This window comes from Heterodontus francisci, chromosome 21, assembly GCF_036365525.1.
Source record: "Heterodontus francisci isolate sHetFra1 chromosome 21, sHetFra1.hap1, whole genome shotgun sequence".
Classification (NCBI taxonomy): domain Eukaryota; kingdom Metazoa; phylum Chordata; class Chondrichthyes; order Heterodontiformes; family Heterodontidae; genus Heterodontus; species Heterodontus francisci.
Window position 1 is genome coordinate 81,266,463 of NC_090391.1, and position 10,690 is coordinate 81,277,152.

The window sequence follows — 10,690 nt, forward strand, 5'->3', positions numbered from 1 at the left end:
TGACAGGCTCTTCCACAGGTGCAGCAGATAAATTTGTTTGTCGGGGCTGTTGCACAGTTGGCTCTCCCCTTGCGCCTCTGTCTTTTTTCCTGCCAACTATTAAGTCTCTTCGACTCGCCACAATTTAGCCCTGTCTTTATGGTTGCCCGCCAGCTCTGGCGAATGCTGGCAACTGACTCCCACGACTTGTGATCAATGTCACACGATTTCATGTCGCGTTTGCAGACGTCTTTATAACGGAGACATGGACGGCCGGTGGGTCTGATACCAGTGACGAGCTCGCTGTACAATGTGTCTTTGGGGATCCTGCCATCTTCCATGCGGCTCACATGGCCAAGCCATCTCAAGCGCCGCTGACTCAGTAGTGTGTATAAGCTGGGGGTGTTGGCCGCTTCAAGGACTTCTGTGTTGGAGATATAGTCCTGCCACCTGATGCCAAGTATTCTCCGAAGGCAGCGAAGATATAATGAATTGAGACGTCGCTCTTGGCTGGCATACGTTGTCCAGGCCTCGCTGCCGTAGAGCAAGGTACTGAGGACACAGGCCTGATACACTCGGACTTTTGTGTTCCGTGTCAGTGCGCCATTTTCCCACACTCTCTTGGCCAGTCTGGACATAGCAGTGGAACCCTTACCCATGCGCTTGTTGATTTCTGCATCTAGGGACAGGTTACTGCTGATAGTTGAGCCGAGGTAGGTGATCTCTTGAACCACTTCCAGAGCGTGGTCGCCAATATTGATGGATGGAGCATTTCTGACGTCCTGCCCCATGATGTTCGTTTTCTTGAGGCTGATGGTTAGGCCAAATTCATTGCAGGCAGCCGCAAACCTGTCGATGAGACTCTGCAGGCACTCTTCAGTGTGAGATGTTAAAGCAGCATCGTCAGCAAAGAGGAGTTCTCTGATGAGGACATTCCGTACGTTGGACTTCGCTCTTAGACGGGCAAGGTTGAACAACCTGCCCCCTGATCTTGTGTGGAGGAAAATTCTAAATCACCTCGAAGTCTGCCAAATGATGCTTCACCTCCCGAAGGACGTGGATGAGCTTTCCGGACGTCGATGGTGGGCACTGATGAAATGGCTTCTTACCTGCACCAGCTTCCACTCCCCCTCCTCCCACCCTTTACCCCCCTTCCACCCCCCCGTCCCCTTCCCTGCTCCACCCTCTCAGCTCACCCCCTCACAACCCCGTCCCAGCCCGCCCCCCCCTCGCACCATCTTCACCCCGCACCCCCTTCCCCTGCACCCCCCCCCACCCCCTCCCTCTACCCCTCCCCCTTGCATCCCCTCGTCCCACCGGCACCATCCTACACCTGTGTAGGGGCCCCAACAACCCCACTGCCTTGTGGGCGTCTCGGGAGAGACCAAGGCTAAGGGAGTAAACCCTAACAGAAAATCCGGAGCGGAACCCCGTAGGCGGTCATGTGTCACCTTTGGCATGTTTCCGGCAGTTCCTGCAGCCATACTGGTGCCAAACGTCGTGTCCTGCACTCCTTTGGACCCCACCAGAAAGGCCGAGAGGGGGGTTTTGACGACTGGGCAACTCTCAACCTCCATAAATTTGCCCAGGCATGCGCCATGGAGAGGTCACTCCATAGTTGCCTCACAGCGACTGAAACAACACGGAAGGCAGCAGTTACGGGTTATAAGTCCAGATAAATTGGCGTAGAAACTGGGCGCCATGGGTTGCAGACTTAGTAGTTGGCAGGAAAAAAGACAGAGGCGCAAGGGGAGAGCCAACTGTGCAACAGCCCCAACAAACAAATTTCTCTGCAGCACCTGTGGAAGAGCCTGTCACTCCAGAATTGGCCTTTATAGCCACTCCAGGCGCTGCTTCACAATCCACTGACCACCTCCAGGCGCGTATCCATTGTCTCTCGAGATAAGGAGGCCCAAAAGACGAAAGACGTCGTGTCCTGCACTCCTTTGGACCCCACCAGAAAGGCCGAGAGTGGGGCTTTGACGACTGGGCAACTCTCAACCTCCATAAATTTGCCCAGGCATGCGCCATGGAGTGGTCACTCCACAGTTGCCTCACAGCGACTAAAACAACACGGAAGGCAGCAGTTACGGGTTATAAGTCCACATAAATTGGCGTTGAAACTGGGCGCCACGGGTTGCCTTTGTCGGTGGGAGAGGTCATTGCACCTCACTGGACAGGGACTGCCCGCCTCAAACCGGGCAGCCCCCGGTCAATAAGGTTCTGTCCCGCCACAGTCTGCCTGCGTCAATGGGTGCTTGGAGCTCAGGGTCATTGCCCGAAAGGTGGACTGATACACCGCACCAAACAATATGAAAAAAGGAAAGAAGGTACCAGCCCTTCGCTTTGCAAGCTGGAACGTCAGAACTATGTGTCCTGGCCTGTCGGAAGACCTTACACAAATCAACGATTCTCGGAAGACCGCCATCATTAACAACGAGCTCAGTAGATTCAATGTGGACATTGCAGCACTTCAGGAGACTCGCCTCCCCGCGAGTGGCTCTCTAGCAGAACAAGACTACACCTTCTTCTGGCAGGGCAGGGTTCCTGAAGAACCAAGACAGCATGGAGTGGGCTTCGCCATCAGAAACGCCTTGCTCAGCATGATAGAGCCTCCCTCAAATGGCTCGGAACTCATACTGTCCATTCGACTGCTCACCACCTCTGGTCCAGTACACCTACTCAGCATCTATGCTCCAACACTCTGCTCCCCACCTGAAGCTAAAGACCAGTTCTATGAACAACTTCATAACATCATTAGCAGCATCCCCAGCACCGAAAAGCTATTCCTGCTGGGGGACTTTAATGCCAGGGTTGGGGCCGACCATGACTCATGGCCCTCCTGCCTTGGGCGCTATGGCGTTGGAAGGATGAATGAGAACGGGCAGAGACTGCTTGAGTTGTGCAGCTATCATAACCTTTGCATCACCAACTTATTCTTTCACACGAAACCCTGTCACCAGGTTTCATGGAAGCACCCAAGATCGCGTCGTTGGCACCAGCTAGACCTCATTGTCACTATGCGAGCCGCCTTAAACGGTGTTCAAATCACAAGCAGCTTCCACAGTGCGGACTGCGACACCGACCACTCCCTGGTGTGCAGCAAGGTTAGACTCAGACCAAAGAAGTTGCATCATTCCAAGCAGAAGGGCCACCCGCGCATCAACACGAGCAGAATTTCTCACCCACAGCTGTTACAAAAATTTCTAAATTCAGTTGTAACAGCCCTTCAAAACACTCCCACAGGGGATGCTGAGACCAAGTGGGCCCACATCAGAGACGCCATCTATGAGTCAGCTTTGACCACCTACGGCAAAAGTGCGAAGAGAAATGCAGACTGGTTTCAATCTCATAATGAAGAGCTGGAACCTGTCATCGCCGCTAACCACATTGCACTGTTGAACTACAAGAAAGCCCCCAGCGATTTAACATCCGCAGCGCTTAAAGCAGCCAGAAGTACTGCACAAAGAACAACTAGGCGTTGCGCAAACGACTACTGGCAACACCTATGCAGTCATATTCAGCTGGCCTCAGACACCGGAAACATCAGAGGAATCTATGATGGCATGAAGAGAGCTCTTGGGCCAACAATCAAGAAGATCGCCCCCCTCAAATCTAAATCGGGGGACATAATCACTGACCAACGCAAACAGATGGACCGCTTGGTTGAGCACTACCTAGAACTGTACTCCAGGGAGAATGCTGTCACTGAGACTGCCCTCAATGCAGCCCAGCCTCTACCAGTCATGGATGAGCTGAACATACAGCCAACCAAATCGGAACTCAGTGATGCCATTGATTATCTAGCCAGCGGAAAAGCCCCTGGGAAGGACAGCATTACCCCTGAAATAATCAAGAGTGCCAAACCTGCTATACTCTCAGCACTACATGAACTGCTATGCCTGTGCTGGGACGAGGGAGCAGTACCCCAGGACATGCGCGATGCCAATATCATCACCCTCTATAAAAACAAAGGTGACCGCGGTGACTGCAACAACTACCGTGGAATCTCCCTGCTCAGCATAGTGGGGAAAGTCTTTGCTCGAGTCGCTCTGAACAGGCTCCAGAAGCTGGCCGAGCGCGTCTACCCTGAGGCACAGTGTGGCTTTCCTGCAGAGAGATCGACCGTTGACATGCTGTTCTCCCTTCGTCAGATACAGGAGAAATGCCGTGAACAACAGATGCCCCTGTACATCGCTTTCATTGATCTCACCCATGCCTTTGACCTCGTCAGCAGACGTGGTCTCTTCAGACTACTGGAAAAGATCGGATGTCCACCAAAGCTACTAAGTATCATCATCTCATTCCATGACAATATGAAAGGCACAATGCAACATGGTGGCTCCTCATCAGAGCCCTTTCCTATCCTGAGTGGTGTGAAACAGGGCTGTGTTCTCGCACCCACACTTTTTGGGATTTTCTTCTCCCTGCTGCTTTCTTGTTCAATGACAGGTGTCATAACCAGGTCAAGCTTCTTTCACATCAGTTCCTTTTGGGAGCGCAATCACTCTCCACCTGACTCCTTGACGAAGGTCATCTCTTTCCCTTTGCTCACTGCTCGTTATCTTTTTGATTCCTGCTAATTTACTTCCCACCCTCTTGCTCTCGACCCCCTCTTCCCGTCACTAACAGCTCTAGTGTTTGTCTTTACTCCTGCAGGTCATTTTCTTCTGGACCTCCAGCGGCCACCTCTTGTCCATTAACCACTGGATCTTTAAGCTGGTCTCAGTTGCTTTGTTTATTAATTAATTTAATAATTGATGTAACTGGATATTTCACCGCGCTCTTTAACTGCTCTCTGAACTCGGACTGAATGGCCACATAGATAAATGTGTTTGTACAGCAACTTAAATTCCGCAGCATGTATGCGACATTTGCAAAGATATAATAAGAATCATCATCTAAGAAATGACCAATACCAAAAATATATAACACATACACCAACCACAGAAATATGAAGCTGCCAGATATGGTGAAGAGTAAAATCATAGACTTCCTTCTTCTCTCCATTTCAGAGTCATTGTGATTCTCATTCTTGCTCTGACCCCTCAGTCTCTGACGAAATCGACTGGCCACTAAAATGTGTCTGAACGTCAGAGCGTTGAGCAACAGAATTAAAATGAATGGCAATAATGGTGTTAAAGCTTTTTCAAACATTCTAAATCCAATCCATCGAGGGTCAGTAAAATAACTTCGCTTATTAAAGCAACGCCATTCTACATTGTCGATTACCCGTATAGGTTTAAATCTTAAGTAGATGGGTATATTTTTTAGACAGAGCAGAATGCCAGTTGTTGTTAGAACCACAGTTGCAGTTTTCCTGGTGCAATATTTCGATTTCAGCTTCTGGCAACAAATGGCGACAAATCTATAAAATGTGAAAGCGATGGTGAACCAAACCGAACAGTCGATGGCTGCACGCATCAAGACATAGTGAGAGCAACACACAAAGGTGAGATACAGGAAATTTAATGGGAAATAATAATCATTGATTCTCTGGTGTATGATCTCAGTGATAATGACCAGCAGATCCTCCGTTGACATGGCCACCAGGTAACGGGTGGAGCAGCTGGAAAGTCCGCAATTTCCCTTGGACAGGATCACAATTGAGACTAAATTAACTGCAAAGGAGAGAAGAGAAAAGTGGCTGTAAATTACTGAAAAACATTCTCCACTCCTCAACCCTGGCAGGAAGGATTTTAGCACCAAGACCGTGTGGATTGGGATCAGATCAGATCGGGTCCATGACCCCAACCTGCCTCCAACCCCAGGACTTCCAGATTTAACAAATCCTGGACGGGCAGGTGCAGCACACCGCTCATCGGACGCTGGTAAACAAGTAAAATATTACAACGTGGAGCCCAAGAATGGGTAGACTGGAGAACTTCACCCGGTCTCCAACCACTCCCAGTGTAGGAACCCATCCCGGACTCGAATCACTCCCTGTGTTCGAAGAAATTCCTCCCTGATTTGAACCAGTCCCTCGGATAGGAGACACTCATACGTCTTGGACCACTCCCTCAGATGTATAAATGAGTTAAATTGAAAAGGGAATTTACTGAGTCGATGCAAATGTGATCACAGCACAGGCTTTCATTTCTACAGCAATATCGTCAGAAGAAAAGTGTTATAATAACGTATTAGAAAGGTGGTGATTGAACACGTGAATAATGTTTACTCCGCTGGACTACACATGATAAAAATATCCAGGGTAACCAGCAGGTGCACGTATTCTTCACAAAAATAATACCATAGCAGGGAGATTATAGTTATTGGGATATGTTGTGGCTCCATTATGTCGATAAGAGAAGGATGATTGTTGAACTAATAGAGGCCTTTAAAATTTTTAAAAAGTGTTCGAGAGGGAAATCGTGGACCTGATATTCCCACCTTTGCTGGTGACCAGTTCTGCATTTCCTCAAAATAAGATGGTCATCAATAAATATGCGATGGAATTCAAGAGAGACCTATTTACTTGTACTGCTGAGAACGTGGAATTGAGACCTCTTGGAGTAGTTGCAATGGAAGAAAAAAATAAGAAGAAGTGAGGATAGTGCATGATGGAGACAGGATTGGACGGATATGATGATAGGATTAGATGAGCTGGAATGAAGAGAGGCTCGTGCAGAGCAGGAAGACTGTCCTAATCCAGTTGTACCGAATACCCAGATTCTGTGTTGTAAAATCAATAAGTTGTCTATTAACATGTCTTGGTCATCAGTGTTTTTCGTAATATTGAAGAGGATTATTTATTATTGCAGTGCAATTGTGGGCAAACGCTTCTCAGGACTGTACTCGGGAAGGCCATTAATCAGCACCTGATAGTGCTGTCAACAACTCTAATTAGAATTAGAATAAGATGGGGACCCGCACTGAATACAATGACAGATACTCCAGCAAATACATGTTCCCTGGAGTTACATTGTCCTCACCAGTTAGTCAGCCACAATCAGTACAATTCTAGAGTGATAGAGACTCCCAGATGTACATGATCGCTGAGGTAAGGTGCTCCACTCCAGTTCGTGCGCACACACAGCATAATTCTACACTAACAGATAATTCCAGTAATCCTTCCCCTCTGAGATTTTCTTGCTTTGAGCTGTGATTCTACAGAACACAACATTCCACATAATTCAATAACTTTACAATGCAGAGTGTCTTGAGCTGGAAACAGTTGAGACAACAGATTAAAACTGCACAGCTAATTCAGGAAATTAATGCAATTATATTATTGAGTGTGTGTCTGTGTAACTGTAACCATTCGATCGCATGTAATATTATTATTCCCATGGTAATGGAAGAAACCAGCTCATACACAGATTTACAAAACTTCATTGGTTATAGATACTTACCAGGAACGCCAATTACAACAAGGATAACATGGAATATTTTCCTGACCCATTGAATTGGTCCGTGCATTTTCTGCTTGGAGTGATCGGTCTGTTCGTGCTGCAGGTAATATCTCTGAAATAAATTCTGAGGTGACACATTCCCAGTGCATTAACGTTATACCCTCCCGGATCTCTATGGGGATACACAGGTTGCAAAATTGTTCGAACAGTTTTTCTTAATCTTTGAACAAACAGATTACGACAGTTGTGCTAATTCCCTGTTGATGGAATATATTTTCCACTAAAATTGAATTGGACCCATCCCCATCCCCACCCCCAAGTCTGGACAAATCTGATCACAATAAGCAACTAATCATAACTGGAAGCTGTGTTAAACAGAAATAAAGGAAGTCCGAGAAAAATCATGAGTCCTATCTGTGAATGTCATGTTGTTTTAGTGATGGCCTGCGCTCTGCATGACTATTCAGAAATTAAATTCCTAACGTCGGAGAAGCCTGTAACGGATGTTCGTCTATACTTTGGATGCGCTCTTTATCTGTGCAATTCCGTTCAACAATTCATATATTCAAACAAAAAGGAGTATAGAATGGATGCAACACAGCAGTTGGCCATTTGGTCTGTCTTGACCATGTCAGCTCTCTGCACAGCAGCTCAGCTAATCTCACTCCTCCATCTCCTCCTCACTGACCTGCTTTGTTTTTCTTTTCAGTTGTTCATTCAGTTCGCTTCTGATTGATTCTGTCTTCACCACTCTCTCAGGCGTTCATTTCATATCCTGAACACGTGCTTTGGAAACATACGTTTTCCCTCATGTCGCCACTGATTCTTTTGCCACTCCCTTAAACCTGTGTCCTTTGCTTTTCGCCAGGTTTGCCAATGAGAGCAGTTTCTCTCTATCTACTCTGTTTAAACAACCCATGGTTTGCAACAACTCTATCAAACTCTCTCTCAATTTCCTCTTTAAGGAGAAAAACTCGATTCTCTAATCTTCGGCATAAAACATCTGTCACCCATGGAATTTTCACCTGAACATTTTCTACACCTGCTCTAAAGCCTCAAAGTGTGGTGCCTCGAACTGGACACAAAGGCAGGATTTTCAATATAGTTTTCTCCCTCACACGGTCCGAGCTACTCCGTTTCCCTTTTCAACCTCTTTATCCGATACATCGAACATTGTGGCGGTGTCAAACCCTTGTTCACATCGAGCTCCAAAATTTAATCAAATTTGCATTGAAATATCTGTACCTCTCTCGCCTGAAAACGGTCCATCCGTGACTCCTTACTTCTCTTCCACGAATTTCCTCCCTCAATATAAGTGTACACACTCTGCATCAATATTTACTATGATCCACCAACTTCCACAGTTATCTTGACCACACCTCCTCAAACTCCACTTTGCATAAATAATAACTTCCATTCTCTTGGTTTCCTCATCGCCTTTTGTTTGTTTAAATGATTACATTTTCCACACCAGTGCTTCTGTAGTCTTTTCATTTCACATTAACCGTGCATTCCTCACTTTCGTTTTGCAGAGGCCTCAGCTTTATCTGTTCCATCACCCGAGTGAGTGTCCTCACCTCCTTCCCTACCTTCCAGAAACATAATATTAATTCACTTATTCTCACTTTCCATTCCAACCGCCTCCACCTTCAACAAATCATCCTCCTCCATTTCCACCATGTCCAACTAAAATCGCAAACAAAATATCTGCATTCACTCTTCCGTCACATCAAAGATGAGGTTTGCTTGCCCGCAGCTCCTTTCTATGCAAGTGCAAGAGATGCAACAGATTTCCTCTCACCTAAGGTCATTAGAAATAAAAGCGGGAGTCGGCCATTCAGCCCATCGATCATGTTCTGCCATTCTATACCACAATGGCTTATCTGACCATGGCCATAATTCCAATTTCCTGCCAGACAACAGTAAGTCTTCAGTCCCTCGTAAATGAAAAGTCAGTCTAAACCAGCCTTGAATATATTCAATGACCCAGACTCCACTGACTTCTGCGTAAGTGAATTCTAAATGCGATGGAAGTTCAAGAGAAGATATTCCTCCTCATCACCATTTTAACTGGGAGACCGCCTATTCATAAACGGTAGAGAATGTGCTGAGCTCGGAACCAGGCAGGGCATCAATGTAACACATCTGGGCTTAGACTGAGGCAGCAAGGTGAAAGCTTCTTGCTCCTTGGATGTGGGCATTGCTGGCGAGGCTGCGATTTGTTATCCACCTTTAGTTTCTCTTGGGGACGTGGTGGAGAGCCACCTTCTTGAAACGCTGGACTCCATCTGCTTTACGTACACCCGCAGTACAATGAGAAAGGAGGTTCCAGGATTTTGACCCAGTAATTGTGAAGAAATGACGATGTCGTTCCAACTCAGGATGTCTGTGATTGGAGGGAACTTTCAGGTGTTCATGTTTCCATGCGTCTGCCACCCTTATCCTTTTAGGTGTTAGCTGTCTCGTGCTTGAAATGAGCTGTCGAAATAAATTTAGTAACTTCCTGCGGTGTGATGTTATATATGGTGCACACGGCAGCCACTGTGTGCTGGAGGTGGAATGAATTAAGTGTTGGCATGGTGCATCGGAGGCACATCAACCAAGTCCATTTGCTTGGATCCTGCTGAGGTGCTTGAGTTTTGTTGGCGGCGGCACAGATCCAGGAAAGTGGAGTTTATTCCATTATTCCTGACTTATGCCTTGTAGATTGTGGATGTAAAAGTCAGTGAGTTATTCATTGCATAAATCCCAGGGTTTGATCTTCTCTGGAGCAACAACATTTATTTGGCTGGCCCAGTTAAAATTCTGATCAAATGTTCTTTTGGGCCTCCTTATCTCGAGAGACAATGGATACGCGCCTGGAGGTGGTCAGTGGTTTGTGAAGCAGCGCCTGGAGTGGCTATGAAGGCCAATTCTGGAGTGACAGGCTCTTTCACAGGTGCTGCAGAGAAATTTGTTTGTTGATCAAATGTAACGCGTATGATATTGATAATGTGGTAATTGGGGACTGGCCACGACGATTAATATCATAGGGAGGTGGTTAGATTCTCTCCTGTTGTACAAGGCCATTTCATGGCAAATGTGTGATGTGATTTTTAGTTGCCTATTGGCTGCCCAAATCTGATGCAAACAATGCAAAAATGCCGTGTTTTTTGTGGGAGTGAAAGAAGACAGTTTCAGTTTGTCCGTCATTCATCCAGAGTAAATGTCTTCTCATCTTGGCCTCAATCTTTGACCGAATGATTGAAAGAGGCAAATCACAGGGTAGTTGGGGGATGTATAAACTGTCGTTGGTCTATTTGTTGAAACAAGCCATGAGCTTCATGATTGGCTGTGATAATTCCGAAAAGATACATTGT